Source organism: Neovison vison, chromosome 14 (assembly GCF_020171115.1).
Source record: "Neovison vison isolate M4711 chromosome 14, ASM_NN_V1, whole genome shotgun sequence".
NCBI classification, from domain to species: Eukaryota; Metazoa; Chordata; class Mammalia; order Carnivora; family Mustelidae; genus Neogale; species Neogale vison.
The window spans coordinates 45513672-45532304 of record NC_058104.1 but is presented as its reverse complement, the minus strand read 5'-3'; positions in this window follow the sequence as shown (position 1 = coordinate 45532304).

The window sequence follows — 18633 nt, the reverse complement described above, 5'->3', positions numbered from 1 at the left end:
TCCAGTATGCATCATAGAGGCCTAAATGCCTGACCCTTTCCTTCACCAACGGGTTGTAACATTCTCTCTGCTCCGTCCTTGTTCTATCTTCTTTCCTCCACTGGAAAGACACTGTTAGAAGGGACATTCCTCATGAAGATGTTTCCCTTACACAGAACTTGCTATAGTCCAACGGATAGACGTCAGAGACTGGAAAGCTATGTGCGCCTATTGTGGTTACCAAAGAGTCAGTCCCCAAAGCTTTCTTCTTTAACAGACGTAACACTGCAGTGAATCCCTCCTAAAGCATACTTCCCTCTCAGTGTTGGAAGCGTTATAGACGCAGAAACTAAGTGCGGAACACCACTGGTGGTGAACCTCCAATATGTGTTTGGCAGGCTTAAGCGCCATAGCTTGCCCTTTACTCAAAGGACCTAATGTGCCCCTAGTTCGTCCCTGTTCTATCTTCATTCCAAAAGGAGAAACACTGTTATGAATGAGTACGCACCTGAAGTAGGTTCCCTGAGCAGATACCTTCCTACGCCTCCCCTCCAAGGGGCCTGTATGAGACACTTCATGATTGCTACCCAGACACATTGTAGAGTTTTCAACTGAGCACAGATGCATCCCCTTCGTGAAAAATTACTGTAGCACAGTTCCCTTATATATTGGAAGTGTTTAAGAGAAGAGGTAGACACTGTGGAACATCACCGGTGTTGTAATTCCAGTATGCATCATAGAGGCCTAAGTGCCTTACCCTCTACTTCACTCACGGTTTGCAACGTTCTCTCTGTCCGTCCTTGTTCTATCATCTTTTCTCCACTGGAAAGACACTGTGAGAAGTGACACTCCGCCTGAAGGAGTTTCCCTTAAACAGAACATGCTATAGTCTAACGGTTAGACGTCTGTGAATGGAAAGCTATGTGCGCCTATTACGGTTACCACAGAGTCAGTCCCAAAAGCTTCCTTCTTTAACAGACGTAACACCGCAGTGAATCCCTCCTAAAGCACAATTCCCTCTCAGTGTAGGAAGCGTTTTAGACGCAGAAACCAAGTGAGGATCACCACTGGTGGTGAACATCCAATATGTGTTGCTATAGTCCAATGGTTAAACGTCTTTGAATGGAAAGCTATGTGCGCCTAATGCGGTTACCACAGAGTCAGTCCCAAAAGCTTCCTTCTTTAAAAGACCTAACACTGCAGTGAATCCCTCCTAAAGCACACTTCCCTCTCAGTGTTGGAAGCGTTTTAGACGCAGAAACTAAGTGCGGATCACCACTGGTGGTGAACATCCAATATGTGTTTGTCAGGCTAAGCGCCATAGCCTGCCCTTTACTCACAGTACCTACTGTGCCCGTAGTCTTTCCCTTTTCTATCTTCATCTTCAATGGAGAAACACTGTTACGAATCAGTAAGCACGTGAAGTACGTTCCCAGAGCAGATACCTTCCTCCGCATCCCCTCTAAGGGGTGTGTATGAGACACTTCATGACTGCTACCCAGACACGTCCTACACTTTCCAACTGAGCACAGACGCTTCCCTGTTGTGAGAACTTGCTGTAGAACAGTTCCCTCAAATATTGGAAGTGTTTTGAGAAGTGGTAGACACTGTGGAACATCCCAAGTGTTGAACTTCCAGTATGCATCATAGAGGCCTAAATGCCTGACCCTTTCCTTCACCAACGGGTTGTAACATTCTCTCTGCTCCGTCCTTGTTCTATCTTCTTTCCTCCACTGGAAAGACACTGTTAGAAGGGACATTCCTCATGAAGATGTTTCCCTTACACAGAACTTGCTATAGTCCAACGGATAGACGTCAGAGACTGGAAAGCTATGTGCGCCTATTGTGGTTACCAAAGAGTCAGTCCCCAAAGCTTTCTTCTTTAACAGACGTAACACTGCAGTGAATCCCTCCTAAAGCACACTTCCCTCTCAGTGTTGGAAGCGTTATAGACGCAGAAACTAAGTGCGGAACACCACTGGTGGTGAACCTCCAATATGTGTTTGGCAGGCTTAAGCGCCATAGCTTGCCCTTTACTCAAAGGACCTAATGTGCCCCTAGTTCGTCCCTGTTCTATCTTCATTCCAAAAGGAGAAACACTGTTATGAATGAGTACGCACCTGAAGTAGGTTCCCTGAGCAGATACCTTCCTACGCCTCCCCTCCAAGGGGCCTGTATGAGACACTTCATGATTGCTACCCAGACACATTGTAGAGTTTTCAACTGAGCACAGATGCATCCCCTTCGTGAAAAATTACTGTAGCACAGTTCCCTTATATATTGGAAGTGTTTAAGAGAAGAGGTAGACACTGTGGAACATCACCGGTGTTGTAATTCCAGTATGCATCATAGAGGCCTAAGTGCCTTACCCTGTACTTCACTCACGGTTTGCAACGTTCTCCTTGTCCGTCCTTGTTCTATCATCTTTTCTCCACTGGAAAGACACTGTGAGAAGTGACACTCCGCCTGAAGGAGTTTCCCTTAAACAGAACATGCTATAGTCTAACGGTTAGACGTCTGTGAATGGAAAGCTATGTGCGCCTATTGCGGTTACCACAGAGTCAGTCCCAAAAGCTTCCTTCTTTAACAGACGTAACACTGCAGTGAATCCCTCCTAAAGCACACTTCCCTCTCAGTGTAGGAAGCGTTTTAGACGCAAAAACCAAGTGCGGATCACCACTGGTGGTGAACATCCAATATGTGTTTGGTAGGCTTAAGCGCCATAGCCTGCCCTTTACTCACAGTACCTAATGTGCCCCTAGTCAGTCCCTGTTCTATCTGCATATCTCAAAGGAGAAACGCTGTTATGAATGAGTATGCAACTGAAGTAGGTTCGCTGCGCAGATACTTTCCTTTGCATCCCCTCTAAGGGGCCTGTAGGAGAGACTTCATGATTGCTAACCCGACACGTCCTAGAGTTTCCAACTGAGTACAGACGCATCCCTGTCGTGAGATATTACTGTAGCACCGTTCCCTCATATATTGGAAGTGTTTTGAGAGGTGGTAGACGCTGTGGAACATCCCAGGTGTAGAACTTCCAGTATGCATCATAGAGGCCTAAATGCCTTACCCTTTACTTCACCAAAGGGTTTAATATTCTCTGTGCTCCGTCCTTGTTCTATCTTCTTTCCTCCACTGGAAAGACAAAGTGAGAAATGACCTTCCGCATGAAGGAGTTTCCCTTAAACTGAATTTGCTATAGTCCAATGGTTAAACGTCTTTGAATGGAAAGCTATGTGCGCCTAATGCGGTTACCACAGAGTCAGTCCCAAAAGCTTCCTTCTTTAAAAGACCTAACACTGCAGTGAATCCCTCCTAAAGCACACTTCCCTCTCAGTGTTGGAAGCGTTTTAGACGCAGAAACTAAGTGCGGATCACCACTGGTGGTGAACATCCAATATGTGTTTGTCAGGCTAAGCGCCATAGCCTGCCCTTTACTCACAGTACCTACTGTGCCCGTAGTCTTTCCCTTTTCTGTCTTCATCTTCAAAGGAGAAACACTGTTACGAATGAGTAAGCACGTGAAGTACGTTCCCAGAGCAGATACCTTCCTCCGCATCCCCTCTAAGGGGTCTGTATGAGACACTTCATGACTGCTACCCAGACACGTCCTACACTTTCCAACTGAGCACAGACGCTTCCCTGTTGTGAGAACTTGCTGTAGAACAGTTCCCTCAAATATTGGTAGTGTTTTGAGAAGTGGTAGACATTGTGGAACATCCCAAGTGTTGAACTTCCAGTATGCATCATAGAGGCCTAAATGCCTGACCCTTTCCTTCACCAACGGGTTGTAACATTCTCTCTGCTCCGTCCTTGTTCTATCTTCTTTCCTCCACTGGAAAGACACTGTTAGAAGGGACATTCCTCATGAAGATGTTTCCCTTACACAGAACTTGCTATAGTCCAACGGATAGACGTCAGAGACTGGAAAGCTATGTGCGCCTATTGTGGTTACCAAAGAGTCAGTCCCCAAAGCTTTCTTCTTTAACAGACGTAACACTGCAGTGAATCCCTCCTAAAGCACACTTCCCTCTCAGTGTTGGAAGCGTTATAGACGCAGAAACTAAGTGCGGAACACCACTGGTGGTGAACCTCCAATATGTGTTTGGCAGGCTTAAGCGCCATAGCTTGCCCTTTACTCAAAGGACCTAATGTGCCCCTAGTTCGTCCCTGTTCTATCTTCATTCCAAAAGGAGAAACACTGTTATGAATGAGTACGCACCTGAAGTAGGTTCCCTGAGCAGATACCTTCCTACGCCTCCCCTCCAAGGGGCCTGTATGAGACACTTCATGATTGCTACCCAGACACATTGTAGAGTTTTCAACTGAGCACAGAGGCATCCCCTTCGTGAAAAATTACTGTAGCACAGTTCCCTTATATATTGGAAGTGTTTAAGAGAAGAGGTAGACACTGTGGAACATCACCGGTGTTGTAATTCCAGTATGCATCATAGAGGCCTAAGTGCCTTACCCTGTACTTCACTCACGGTTTGCAACGTTCTCTCTGTCCGTCCTTGTTCTATCATCTTTTCTCCACTGGAAAGACACTGTGAGAAGTGACACTCCGCCTGAAGGAGTTTCCCTTAAACAGAACATGCTATAGTCTAACGGTTAGACGTCTGTGAATGGAAAGCTATGTGCGCCTATTGAGGTTACCACAGAGTCAGTCCCAAAAGCTTCCTTCTTTAACAGACGTAACACTGCAGTGAATCCCTCCTAAAGCACACTTCCCTCTCAGTGTAGGAAGCGTTTTAGACGCAAAAACCAAGTGCGGATCACCACTTGTGGTGAACATCCAATATGTGTTTGGTAGGCTTAAGCGCCATAGCCTGCCCTTTACTCACAGTACCTACTGTGCCCGTAGTCTTTCCCTTTTCTATCTTCATCTTCAAAGGAGAAACACTGTTACGAATTAGTAAGCACGTGAAGTACGTTCCCAGAGCAGATACCTTCCTCCGCATCCCCTCTAAGGGGTCTGTATGAGACACTTCATGACTGCTACCCAGACACGTCCTACACTTTCCAACTGAGCACAGACGCTTCCCTGTTGTGAGAACTTGCTGTAGAACAGTTCCCTCAAATATTGGAAGTGTTTTGAGAAGTGGTAGACACTGTGGAACATCCCAAGTGTTGAACTTCCAGTATGCATCATAGAGGCCTAAATGCCTGACCCTTTCCTTCACCAACGGGTTGTAACATTCTCTCTGCTCCGTCCTTGTTCTATCTTCTTTCCTCCACTGGAAAGACACTGTTAGAAGGGACATTCCTCATGAAGATGTTTCCCTTACACAGAACTTGCTATAGTCCAACGGATAGACGTCAGAGACTGGAAAGCTATGTGCGCCTATTGTGGTTACCAAAGAGTCAGTCCCCAAAGCTTTCTTCTTTAACAGACGTAACACTGCAGTGAATCCCTCCTAAAGCACACTTCCCTCTCAGTGTTGGAAGCGTTATAGACGCAGAAACTAAGTGCGGAACACCACTGGTGGTGAACCTCCAATATGTGTTTGGCAGGCTTAAGCGCCATAGCTTGCCCTTTACTCAAAGGACCTAATGTGCCCCTAGTTCGTCCCTGTTCTATCTTCATTCCAAAAGGAGAAACACTGTTATGAATGAGTACGCACCTAAAGTAGGTTCCCTGAGCAGATACCTTCCTACGCCTCCCCTCCAAGGGCCCTGAATGAGACACTTCATGATTGCTACCCAGACACATTGTAGAGTTTTCAACTGAGCACAGATGCATCTCTTTCGTGAAAAATTACTGTAGCACAGTTCCCTTATATATTGGAAGTGTTTAAGAGAAGAGGTAGACACAGTGGAACATCACCGGTGTTGTAATTCCAGTATGCATCATAGAGGCCTAAGTGCCTTACCCTGTACTTCACTCACGGTTTGCAACGTTCTCTCTGTCCGTCCTTGTTCTATCATCTTTTCTCCACTGGAAAGACACTGTGAGAACTGACACTCCGCCTGAAGGAGTTTCCCTTAAACAGAACATGCTATAGTCTAACGGTTAGACGTCTGTGAATGGAAAGCTATGTGCGCCTATTGCGGTTACCACAGAGTCAGTCCCAAAAGCTTCCTTCTTTAACAGACGTAACACTGCAGTGAATCCCTCCTAAAGCACACTTCCCTCTCAGTGTAGGAAGCGTTTTAGACGCAAAAACCAAGTGCGGATCACCACTGGTGGTGAACATCCAATATGTGTTTGGTAGGCTTAAGCGCCATAGCCTGCCCTTTACTCACAGTACCTAATGTGCCCCTAGTCAGTCCCTGTTCTATCTGCATATCTCAAAGGAGAAACGCTGTTATGAATGAGTATGCAACTGAAGTAGGTTCGCTGCGCAGATACTTTCCTTTGCATCCCCTCTAAGGGGCCTGTAGGAGAGACTTCATGATTGCTAACCCGACACGTCCTAGAGTTTCCAACTGAGTACAGACGCATCCCTGTCGTGAGATATTACTGTAGCACCGTTCCCTCATATATTGGAAGTGTTTTGAGAGGTGGTAGACGCTGTGGAACATCCCAGGTGTAGAACTTCCAGTATGCATCATAGAGGCCTAAATGCCTTACCCTTTACTTCACCAAAGGGTTTAATATTCTCTGTGCTCCGTCCTTGTTCTATCTTCTTTCCTCCACTGGAAAGACAAAGTGAGAAATGACCTTCCGCATGAAGGAGTTTCCCTTAAACTGAATTTGCTATAGTCCAATGGTTAAACGTCTTTGAATGGAAAGCTATGTGCGCCTAATGCGGTTACCACAGAGTCAGTCCCAAAAGCTTCCTTCTTTAAAAGACCTAACACTGCAGTGAATCCCTCCTAAAGCACACTTCCCTCTCAGTGTTGGAAGCGTTTTAGACGCAGAAACTAAGTGCGGATCACCACTGGTGGTGAACATCCAATATGTGTTTGTCAGGCTAAGCGCCATAGCCTGCCCTTTACTCACAGTACCTACTGTGCCCGTAGTCTTTCCCTTTTCTGTCTTCATCTTCAAAGGAGAAACACTGTTACGAATGAGTAAGCACGTGAAGTACGTTCCCAGAGCAGATACCTTCCTCCGCATCCCCTCTAAGGGGTCTGTATGAGACACTTCATGACTGCTACCCAGACACGTCCTACACTTTCCAACTGAGCACAGACGCTTCCCTGTTGTGAGAACTTGCTGTAGAACAGTTCCCTCAAATATTGGTAGTGTTTTGAGAAGTGGTAGACATTGTGGAACATCCCAAGTGTTGAACTTCCAGTATGCATCATAGAGGCCTAAATGCCTGACCCTTTCCTTCACCAACGGGTTGTAACATTCTCTCTGCTCCGTCCTTGTTCTATCTTCTTTCCTCCACTGGAAAGACACTGTTAGAAGGGACATTCCTCATGAAGATGTTTCCCTTACACAGAACTTGCTATAGTCCAACGGATAGACGTCAGAGACTGGAAAGCTATGTGCGCCTATTGTGGTTACCAAAGAGTCAGTCCCCAAAGCTTTCTTCTTTAACAGACGTAACACTGCAGTGAATCCCTCCTAAAGCACACTTCCCTCTCAGTGTTGGAAGCGTTATAGACGCAGAAACTAAGTGCGGAACACCACTGGTGGTGAACCTCCAATATGTGTTTGGCAGGCTTAAGCGCCATAGCTTGCCCTTTACTCAAAGGACCTAATGTGCCCCTAGTTCGTCCCTGTTCTATCTTCATTCCAAAAGGAGAAACACTGTTATGAATGAGTACGCACCTGAAGTAGGTTCCCTGAGCAGATACCTTCCTACGCCTCCCCTCCAAGGGGCCTGTATGAGACACTTCATGATTGCTACCCAGACACATTGTAGAGTTTTCAACTGAGCACAGAGGCATCCCCTTCGTGAAAAATTACTGTAGCACAGTTCCCTTATATATTGGAAGTGTTTAAGAGAAGAGGTAGACACTGTGGAACATCACCGGTGTTGTAATTCCAGTATGCATCATAGAGGCCTAAGTGCCTTACCCTGTACTTCACTCACGGTTTGCAACGTTCTCTCTGTCCGTCCTTGTTCTATCATCTTTTCTCCACTGGAAAGACACTGTGAGAAGTGACACTCCGCCTGAAGGAGTTTCCCTTAAACAGAACATGCTATAGTCTAACGGTTAGACGTCTGTGAATGGAAAGCTATGTGCGCCTATTGAGGTTGCCACAGAGTCAGTCCCAAAAGCTTCCTTCTTTAACAGACGTAACACTGCAGTGAATCCCTCCTAAAGCACACTTCCCTCTCAGTGTAGGAAGCGTTTTAGACGCAAAAACCAAGTGCGGATCACCACTTGTGGTGAACATCCAATATGTGTTTGGTAGGCTTAAGCGCCATAGCCTGCCCTTTACTCACAGTACCTACTGTGCCCGTAGTCTTTCCCTTTTCTATCTTCATCTTCAAAGGAGAAACACTGTTACGAATTAGTAAGCACGTGAAGTACGTTCCCAGAGCAGATACCTTCCTCCGCATCCCCTCTAAGGGGTCTGTATGAGACACTTCATGACTGCTACCCAGACACGTCCTACACTTTCCAACTGAGCACAGACGCTTCCCTGTTGTGAGAACTTGCTGTAGAACAGTTCCCTCAAATATTGGAAGTGTTTTGAGAAGTGGTAGACACTGTGGAACATCCCAAGTGTTGAACTTCCAGTATGCATCATAGAGGCCTAAATGCCTGACCCTTTCCTTCACCAACGGGTTGTAACATTCTCTCTGCTCCGTCCTTGTTCTATCTTCTTTCCTCCACTGGAAAGACACTGTTAGAAGGGACATTCCTCATGAAGATGTTTCCCTTACACAGAACTTGCTATAGTCCAACGGATAGACGTCAGAGACTGGAAAGCTATGTGCGCCTATTGTGGTTACCAAAGAGTCAGTCCCCAAAGCTTTCTTCTTTAACAGACGTAACACTGCAGTGAATCCCTCCTAAAGCACACTTCCCTCTCAGTGTTGGAAGCGTTATAGACGCAGAAACTAAGTGCGGAACACCACTGGTGGTGAACCTCCAATATGTGTTTGGCAGGCTTAAGCGCCATAGCTTGCCCTTTACTCAAAGGACCTAATGTGCCCCTAGTTCGTCCCTGTTCTATCTTCATTCCAAAAGGAGAAACACTGTTATGAATGAGTACTCACCTAAAGTAGGTTCCCTGAGCAGATACCTTCCTACGCCTCCCCTCCAAGGGCCCTGAATGAGACACTTCATGATTGCTACCCAGACACATTGTAGAGTTTTCAACTGAGCACAGATGCATCTCTTTCGTGAAAAATTACTGTAGCACAGTTCCCTTATATATTGGAAGTGTTTAAGAGAAGAGGTAGACACAGTGGAACATCACCGGTGTTGTAATTCCAGTATGCATCATAGAGGCCTAAGTGCCTTACCCTCTACTTCACTCACGGTTTGCAACGTTCTCTCTGTCCGTCCTTGTTCTATCATCTTTCCTCCACTGGAAAGACACTGTGAGAAGTGACATTCCGCCTGAAGGAGTTTCCCTTAAACAGAACATGCTATAGTCTAACGGTTAGACGTCTGTGAATGGAAAGCTATGTGCGCCTATTACGGTTACCACAGAGTCAGTCCCAAAAGCTTCCTTCTTTAACAGACGTAACACTGCAGTGAATCCCTCCTAAAGCACACTTCCCTCTCAGTGTAGGAAGCGTTTTAGACGCAGAAACCAAGTGAGGATCACCACTGGTGGTTAACATCCAATATGTGTTGCTATAGTCCAATGGTTAAACGTCTTTGAATGGAAAGCTATGTGCGCCTAATGCGGTTACCACAGAGTCAGTCCCAAAAGCTTCCTTCTTTAAAAGACCTAACACTGCAGTGAATCCCTCCTAAAGCACACTTCCCTCTCAGTGTTGGAAGCGTTTTAGACGCAGAAACTAAGTGCGGATCACCACTGGTGGTGAACATCCAATATGTGTTTGTCAGGTTAAGCGCCATAGCCTGCCCTTTACTCACAGTACCTACTGTGCCCGTAGTCTTTCCCTTTTCTATCTTCATCTTCAAAGGAGAAACACTGTTACGAATGAGTAAGCACGTGAAGTACGTTCCCAGAGCAGATACCTTCCTCCGCATCCCCTCTAAGGGGTCTGTATGAGACACTTCATGACTGCTACCCAGACACGTCCTACACTTTCCAACTGAGCACAGACGCTTCCCTGTTGTGAGAACTTGCTGTAGAACAGTTCCCTCAAATATTGGAAGTGTTTTGAGAAGTGGTAGACACTGTGGAACATCCCAAGTGTTGAACTTCCAGTATGCATCATAGAGGCCTAAATGCCTGACCCTTTCCTTCACCAACGGGTTGTAACATTCTCTCTGCTCCGTCCTTGTTCTATCTTCTTTCCTCCACTGGAAAGACACTGTTAGAAGGGACATTCCTCATGAAGATGTTTCCCTTACACAGAACTTGCTATAGTCCAACGGATAGACGTCAGAGACTGGAAAGCTATGTGCGCCTATTGTGGTTACCAAAGAGTCAGTCCCCAAAGCTTTCTTCTTTAACAGACGTAACACTGCAGTGAATCCCTCCTAAAGCACACTTCCCTCTCAGTGTTGGAAGCGTTATAGACGCAGAAACTAAGTGCGGAACACCACTGGTGGTGAACCTCCAATATGTGTTTGGCAGGCTTAAGCGCCATAGCTTGCCCTTTACTCAAAGGACCTAATGTGCCCCTAGTTCGTCCCTGTTCTATCTTCATTCCAAAAGGAGAAACACTGTTATGAATGAGTACACACCTGAAGTAGGTTCCCTGAGCAGATACCTTCCTACGCCTCCCCTCCAAGGGGCCTGTATGAGACACTTCATGATTGCTACCCAGACACATTGTAGAGTTTTCAACTGAGCACAGATGCATCCCCTTCGTGAAAAATTACTGTAGCACAGTTCCCTTATATACTGGAAGTGTTTAAGAGAAGAGGTAGACACTGTGGAACATCACCGGTGTTGTAATTCCAGTATGCATCATAGAGGCCTAAGTGCCTTACCCTCTACTTCACTCACGGTTTGCAACGTTCTCTCTGTCCGTCCTTGTTCTATCATCTTTCCTCCACTGGAAAGACACTGTGAGAAGTGACATTCCGCCTGAAGGAGTTTCCCTTAAACAGAACATGCTATAGTCTAACGGTTAGACGTCTGTGAATGGAAAGCTATGTGCGCCTATTGCGGTTACCACAGAGTCAGTCCCAAAAGCTTCCTTCTTTAACAGACGTAACACTGCAGTGAATCCCTCCTAAAGCACACTTCCCTCTCAGTGTAGGAAGCGTTTTAGACGCAAAAACCAAGTGCGGATCACCACTGGTGGTGAACATCCAATATGTGTTTGGTAGGCTTAAGCGCCATAGCCTGCCCTTTACTCACAGTACCTAATGTGCCCCTAGTCAGTCCCTGTTCTATCTGCATATCTCAAAGGAGAAACGCTGTTATGAATGAGTATGCAACTGAAGTAGGTTCGCTGCGCAGATACTTTCCTTTGCATCCCCTCTAAGGGACCTGTAGGAGAGACTTCATGATTGCTAACCCGACACGTCCTAGAGTTTCCAACTGAGTACAGACGCATCCCTGTCGTGAGATATTACTGTAGCACCGTTCCCTCATATATTGGAAGTGTTTTGAGAGGTGGTAGACGCTGTGGAACATCCCAGGTGTAGAACTTCCAGTATGCATCATAGAGGCCTAAATGCCTTACCCTTTACTTCACCAAAGGGTTTAATATTCTCTGTGCTCCGTCCTTGTTCTATCTTCTTTCCTCCACTGGAAAGACAAAGTGAGAAATGACCTTCCGCATGAAGGAGTTTCCCTTAAACTGAATTTGCTATAGTCCAATGGTTAAACGTCTTTGAATGGAAAGCTATGTGCGCCTAATGCGGTTACCACAGAGTCAGTCCCAAAAGCTTCCTTCTTTAAAAGACCTAACACTGCAGTGAATCCCTCCTAAAGCACACTTCCCTCTCAGTGTTGGAAGCGTTTTAGACGCAGAAACTAAGTGCGGATCACCACTGGTGGTGAACATCCAATATGTGTTTGTCAGGCTAAGCGCCATAGCCTGCCCTTTACTCACAGTACCTACTGTGCCCGTAGTCTTTCCCTTTTCTATCTTCATCTTCAAAGGAGAAACACTGTTACGAATGAGTAAGCACGTGAAGTACGTTCCCAGAGCAGATACCTTCCTCCGCATCCCCTCTAAGGGGTCTGTATGAGACACTTCATGACTGCTACCCAGACACGTCCTACACTTTCCAACTGAGCACAGACGCTTCCCTGTTGTGAGAACTTGCTGTAGAACAGTTCCCTCAAATATTGGTAGTGTTTTGAGAAGTGGTAGACATTGTGGAACATCCCAAGTGTTGAACTTCCAGTATGCATCATAGAGGCCTAAATGCCTGACCCTTTCCTTCACCAACGGGTTGTAACATTCTCTCTGCTCCGTCCTTGTTCTATCTTCTTTCCTCCACTGGAAAGACACTGTTAGAAGGGACATTCCTCATGAAGATGTTTCCCTTACACAGAACTTGCTATAGTCCAACGGATAGACGTCAGAGACTGGAAAGCTATGTGCGCCTATTGTGGTTACCAAAGAGTCAGTCCCCAAAGCTTTCTTCTTTAACAGACGTAACACTGCAGTGAATCCCTCCTAAAGCACACTTCCCTCTCAGTGTTGGAAGCGTTATAGACGCAGAAACTAAGTGCGGAACACCACTGGTGGTGAACCTCCAATATGTGTTTGGCAGGCTTAAGCGCCATAGCTTGCCCTTTACCCAAAGGACTTAATGTGCCCCTAGTTCGTCCCTGTTCTATCTTCATTCCAAAAGGAGAAACACTGTTATGAATGAGTACGCACCTAAAGTAGGTTCCCTGAGCAGATACCTTCCTACGCCTCCCCTCCAAGGGGCCTGTATGAGACACTTCATGATTGCTACCCAGACACATTGTAGAATTTTCAACTGAGCACAGATGCATCTCTTTCGTGAAAAATTACTGTAGCACAGTTCCCTTTTATATTGGAAGTGTTTAAGAGAAGAGGTAGACACAGTGGAACATCACCGGTGTTGTAATTCCAGTATGCATCATAGAGGCCTAAGTGCCTTACCCTCTACTTCACTCACGGTTTGCAACGTTCTCTCTGTCCGTCCTTGTTCTATCATCTTTCCTCCACTGGAAAGGCACTGTGAGAAGTGACATTCCGCCTGAAGGAGTTTCCCTTAAACAGAACATGCTATAGTCTAACGGTTAGACGTCTGTGAATGGAAAGCTATGTGCGCCTATTACGGTTACCACAGAGTCAGTCCCAAAAGCTTCCTTCTTTAACAGACGTAACACTGCAGTGAATCCCTCCTAAAGTACACTTCCCTCTCAGTGTAGGAAGCGTTTTAGACGCAGAAACCAAGTGAGGATCACCACTGGTGGTGAACATCCAATATGTGTTGCTATAGTCCAATGGTTAAACGTCTTTGAATGGAAAGCTATGTGCGCCTAATGCGGTTACCACAGAGTCAGTCCCAAAAGCTTCCTTCTTTAAAAGACCTAACACTGCAGTGAATCCCTCCTAAAGCACACTTCCCTCTCAGTGTTGGAAGCGTTTTAGACGCAGAAACTAAGTGCGGATCACCACTGGTGGTGAACATCCAATATGTGTTTGTCAGGCTAAGCGGCATAGCCTGCCCTTTACTCACAGAACCTACTGTGCCCGTAGTCTTTCCCTTTTCTATCTTCATCTTCAAAGGAGAAACACTGTTACGAATCAGTAAGCACGTGAAGTACGTTCCCAGAGCAGATACCTTCCTCCGCATCCCCTCTAAGGGGTCTGTATGAGACACTTCATGACTGCTACCCAGACACGTCCTACACTTTCCAACTGAGCACAGACGCTTCCCTGTTGTGAGAACTTGCTGTAGAACAGTTCCCTCAAATATTGGAAGTGTTTTGAGAAGTGGTAGACACTGTGGAACATCCCAAGTGTTGAACTTCCAGTATGCATCATAGAGGCCTAAATGCCTGACCCTTTCCTTCACCAACGGGTTGTAACATTCTCTCTGCTCCGTCCTTGTTCTAGCTTCTTTCCTCCACTGGAAAGACACTGTTAGAAGGGACATTCCTCATGAAGATGTTTCCCTTACACAGAACTTGCTATAGTCCAACGGATAGACGTCAGAGACTGGAAAACTATGTGCGCCTATTGTGGTTACCAAAGAGTCAGTCCCCAAAGCTTTCTTCTTTAACAGACGTAACACTGCAGTGAATCCCTCCTAAAGCACACTTCCCTCTCAGTGTTGGAAGCGTTATAGACGCAGAAACTAAGTGCGGAACACCACTGGTGGTGAACCTCCAATGTGTGTTTGGCAGGCTTAAGCGCCATAGCTTGCCCTTTACTCAAAGGACCTAATGTGCCCCTAGTTCGTCCCTGTTCTATCTTCATTCCAAAAGGAGAAACACTGTTATGAATGAGTACGCACCTGAAGTAGGTTCCCTGAGCAGATACCTTCCTACGCCTCCCCTCCAAGGGGCCTGTATGAGACACTTCATGATTGCTACCCAGACACATTGTAGAGTTTTCAACTGAGCACAGATGCATCCCCTTCGTGAAAAATTACTGTAGCACAGTTCCCTTATATATTGGAAGTGTTTAAGAGAAGAGGTAGACACTGTGGAACATCACCGGTGTTGTAATTCCAGTATGCATCATAGAGGCCTAAGTGCCTTACCCTGTACTTCACTCACGGTTTGCAACGTTCTCTCTGTCCGTCCTTGTTCTATCATCTTTCCTCCACTGGAAAGACACTGTGAGAAGTGACATTCCGCCTGAAGGAGTTTCCCTTAAACAGAACATGCTATAGTCTAACGGTTAGACGTCTGTGAATGGAAAGCTATGTGCGCCTATTGCGGTTACCACAGAGTCAGTCCCAAAAGCTTCCTTCTTTAACAGACGTAACACTGCAGTGAATCCCTCCTAAAGCACACTTCCCTCTCAGTGTAGGAAGCGTTTTAGACGCAGAAACCAAGTGCGGATCACCACTGGTGGTGAACATCCAATATGTGTTTGGTAGGCTTAAGCGCCATAGCCTGCCCTTTACTCACAGTACCTAATGTGCCCCTAGTCAGTCCCTGTTCTATCTCCATATCTCAAAGGAGAAACGCTGTTATGAATGAGTATGCAACTGAAGTAGGTTCGCTGAGCAGATACTTTCCTTTGCATCCCCTCTAAGGGGCCTGTAGGAGAGACTTCATGATTGCTATCCAGACACATCCTAGAGTTCACAACTGTGTACAGACGCATCCCTGTCGTGAGAACTTACTGTAGCACAGTTCCCTCATATATTGGAAGTGTTTTGAGAAGTGGTAGACGCTGTGGAACATCCCAGGTGTAGACATCCAGTATGCATCATAGAGGCCTAAATGCCTTACCCTTTACTTCACCAAAGGGTTTAATATTCTCTGTGCTCCGTCCTTGTTCTATCTTCTTTCCTCCACTGGAAAGACAAAGTGAGAAATGACCTTCCGCATGAAGGAGTTTCCCTTAAACTGAATTTGCTAGAGTCCAATGGTTAAACGTCTTTGAATGGAAAGCTATGTGCGCCTAATGCGGTTACCACAGAGTCAGTCCCAAAAGCTTCCTTCTTTAAAAGACCTAACACTGCAGTGAATCCCTCCTAAAGCACACTTCCCTCTCAGTGTTGGAAGCGTTTTAGACGCAGAAACTAAGTGCGGATCACCACTGGTGGTGAACATCCAATATGTGTTTGTCAGGCTAAGCGCCATAGCCTGCCCTTTACTCACAGTACCTACGGTGCCCGTCGTCTTTCCCTTTTCTGTCTTCATCTTCAAAGGAGAAACACTGTTACGAATGAGTAAGCACGTGAAGTACGTTCCCAGAGCAGATACCTTCCTCCGCATCCCCTCTAAGGGGTCTGTATGAGACACTTCATGACTGCTACCCAGACACGTCCTACACTTTCCAACTGAGCACAGACGCTTCCCTGTTGTGAGAACTTGCTGTAGAACAGTTCCCTCAAATATTGGAAGTGTTTTGAGAAGTGGTAGACACTGTGGAACATCCCAAGTGTTGAACTTCCAGTATGCATCATAGAGGCCTAAATGCCTGACCCTTTCCTTCACCAACGGGTTGTAACATTCTCTCTGCTCCGTCCTTGTTCTATCTTCTTTCCTCCACTGGAAAGACACTGTTAGAAGGGACATTCCTCATGAAGATGTTTCCCTTACACAGAACTTGCTATAGTCCAACGGATAGACGTCAGAGACTGGAAAGCTATGTGCGCCTATTGTGGTTACCAAAGAGTCAGTCCCCAAAGCTTTCTTCTTTAACAGACGTAACACTGCAGTGAATCCCTCCTAAAGCACACTTCCCTCTCAGTGTTGGAAGCGTTATAGACGCAGAAACTAAGTGCGGAACACCACTGGTGGTGAACCTCCAATATGTGTTTGGCAGGCTTAAGCGCCATAGCTTGCCCTTTACTCAAAGGACCTAATGTGCCCCTAGTTCGTCCCTGTTCTATCTTCATTCCAAAAGGAGAAACACTGTTATGAATGAGTACGCACCTAAAGTAGGTTCCCTGAGCAGATACCTTCCTACGCCTCCCCTCCAAGGGGCCTGTATGAGACACTTCATGATTGCTACCCAGACACATTGTAGAGTTTTCAACTGAGCACAGATGCATCTCTTTCGTGAAAAATTACTGTAGCACAGTTCCCTTTTATATTGGAAGTGTTTAAGAGAAGAGGTAGACACAGTGGAACATCACCGGTGTTGTAATTCCAGTATGCATCATAGAGGCCTAAGTGCCTTACCCTCTACTTCACTCACGGTTTGCAACGTTCTCTCTGTCCGTCCTTGTTCTATCATCTTTCCTCCACTGGAAAGACACTGTGAGAAGTGACATTCCGCCTGAAGGAGTTTCCCTTAAACAGAACATGCTATAGTCTAACGGTTAGACGTCTGTGAATGGAAAGCTATGTGCGCCTATTACGGTTACCACAGAGTCAGTCCCAAAAGCTTCCTTCTTTAACAGACGTAACACTGCAGTGAATCCCTCATAAAGCACACTTCCCTCTCAGTGTAGGAAGCGTTTTAGACGCAGAAACCAAGTGAGGATCACCACTGGTGGTGAACATCCAATATGTGTTGCTATAGTCCAATGGTTAAACGTCTTTGAATGGAAAGCTATGTGCGCCTAATGCGGTTACCACAGAGTCAGTCCCAAAAGCTTCCTTCTTTAAAAGACCTAACACTGCAGTGAATCCCTCCTAAAGCACACTTCCCTCTCAGTGTTGGAAGCGTTTTAGACGCAGAAACTAAGTGCGGATCACCACTGGTGGTGACATCCAATATGTGTTTGTCATGCTAAGCGCCATAGCCTGCCCTTTACTCACAGTACCTACTGTGCCCGTAGTCTTTCCCTTTTCTATCTTCATCTTCAAAGGAGAAACACTGTTACGAATCAGTAAGCACGTGAAGTACGTTCCCAGAGCAGATACCTTCCTCCGCATCCCCTCTAAGGGGTCTGTATGAGACACTTCATGACTGCTACCCAGACACGTCCTACACTTTCCAACTGAGCACAGACGCTTCCCTGTTGTGAGAACTTGCTGTAGAACAGTTCCCTCAAATATTGGTAGTGTTTTGAGAAGTGGTAGACATTGTGGAACATCCCAAGTGTTGAACTTCCAGTATGCATCATAGAGGCCTAAATGCCTGACCCTTTCCTTCACCAACGGGTTGTAACATTCTCTCTGCTCCGTCCTTGTTCTATCTTCTTTCCTCCACTGGAAAGACACTGTTAGAAGGGACATTCCTCATGAAGATGTTTCCCTTACACAGAACTTGCTATAGTCCAACGGATAGACGTCAGAGACTGGAAAGCTATGTGCGCCTATTGTGGTTACCAAAGAGTCAGTCCCCAAAGCTTTCTTCTTTAACAGACGTAACACTGCAGTGAATCCCTCCTAAAGCACACTTCCCTCTCAGTGTTGGAAGCGTTATAGACGCAGAAACTAAGTGCGGAACACCACTGGTGGTGAACCTCCAATATGTGTTTGGCAGGCTTAAGCGCCATAGCTTGCCCTTTACTCAAAGGACCTAATGTGCCCCTAGTTCGTCCCTGTTCTATCTTCATTCCAAAAGGAGAAACACTGTTATGAATGAGTACGCACCTAAAGTAGGTTCCCTGAGCAGATACCTTCCTACGCCTCCCCTCCAAGGGGCCTGTATGAGACACTTCATGATTGCTACCCAGACACATTGTAGAGTTTTCAACTGAGCACAGATGCATCTCTTTCGTGAAAAATTACTGTAGCACAGTTCCCTTTTATATTGGAAGTGTTTAAGAGAAGAGGTAGACACAGTGGAACATCACCGGTGTTGTAATTCCAGTATGCATCATAGAGGCCTAAGTGCCTTACCCTCTACTTCACTCACGGTTTGCAACGTTCTCTCTGTCCGTCCTTGTTCTATCATCTTTCCTCCACTGGAAAGACACTGTGAGAAGTGACATTCCGCCTGAAGGAGTTTCCCTTAAACAGAACATGCTATAGTCTAACGGTTAGACGTCTGTGAATGGAAAGCTATGTGCGCCTATTACGGTTACCACAGAGTCAGTCCCAAAAGCTTCCTTCTTTAACAGACGTAACACTGCAGTGAA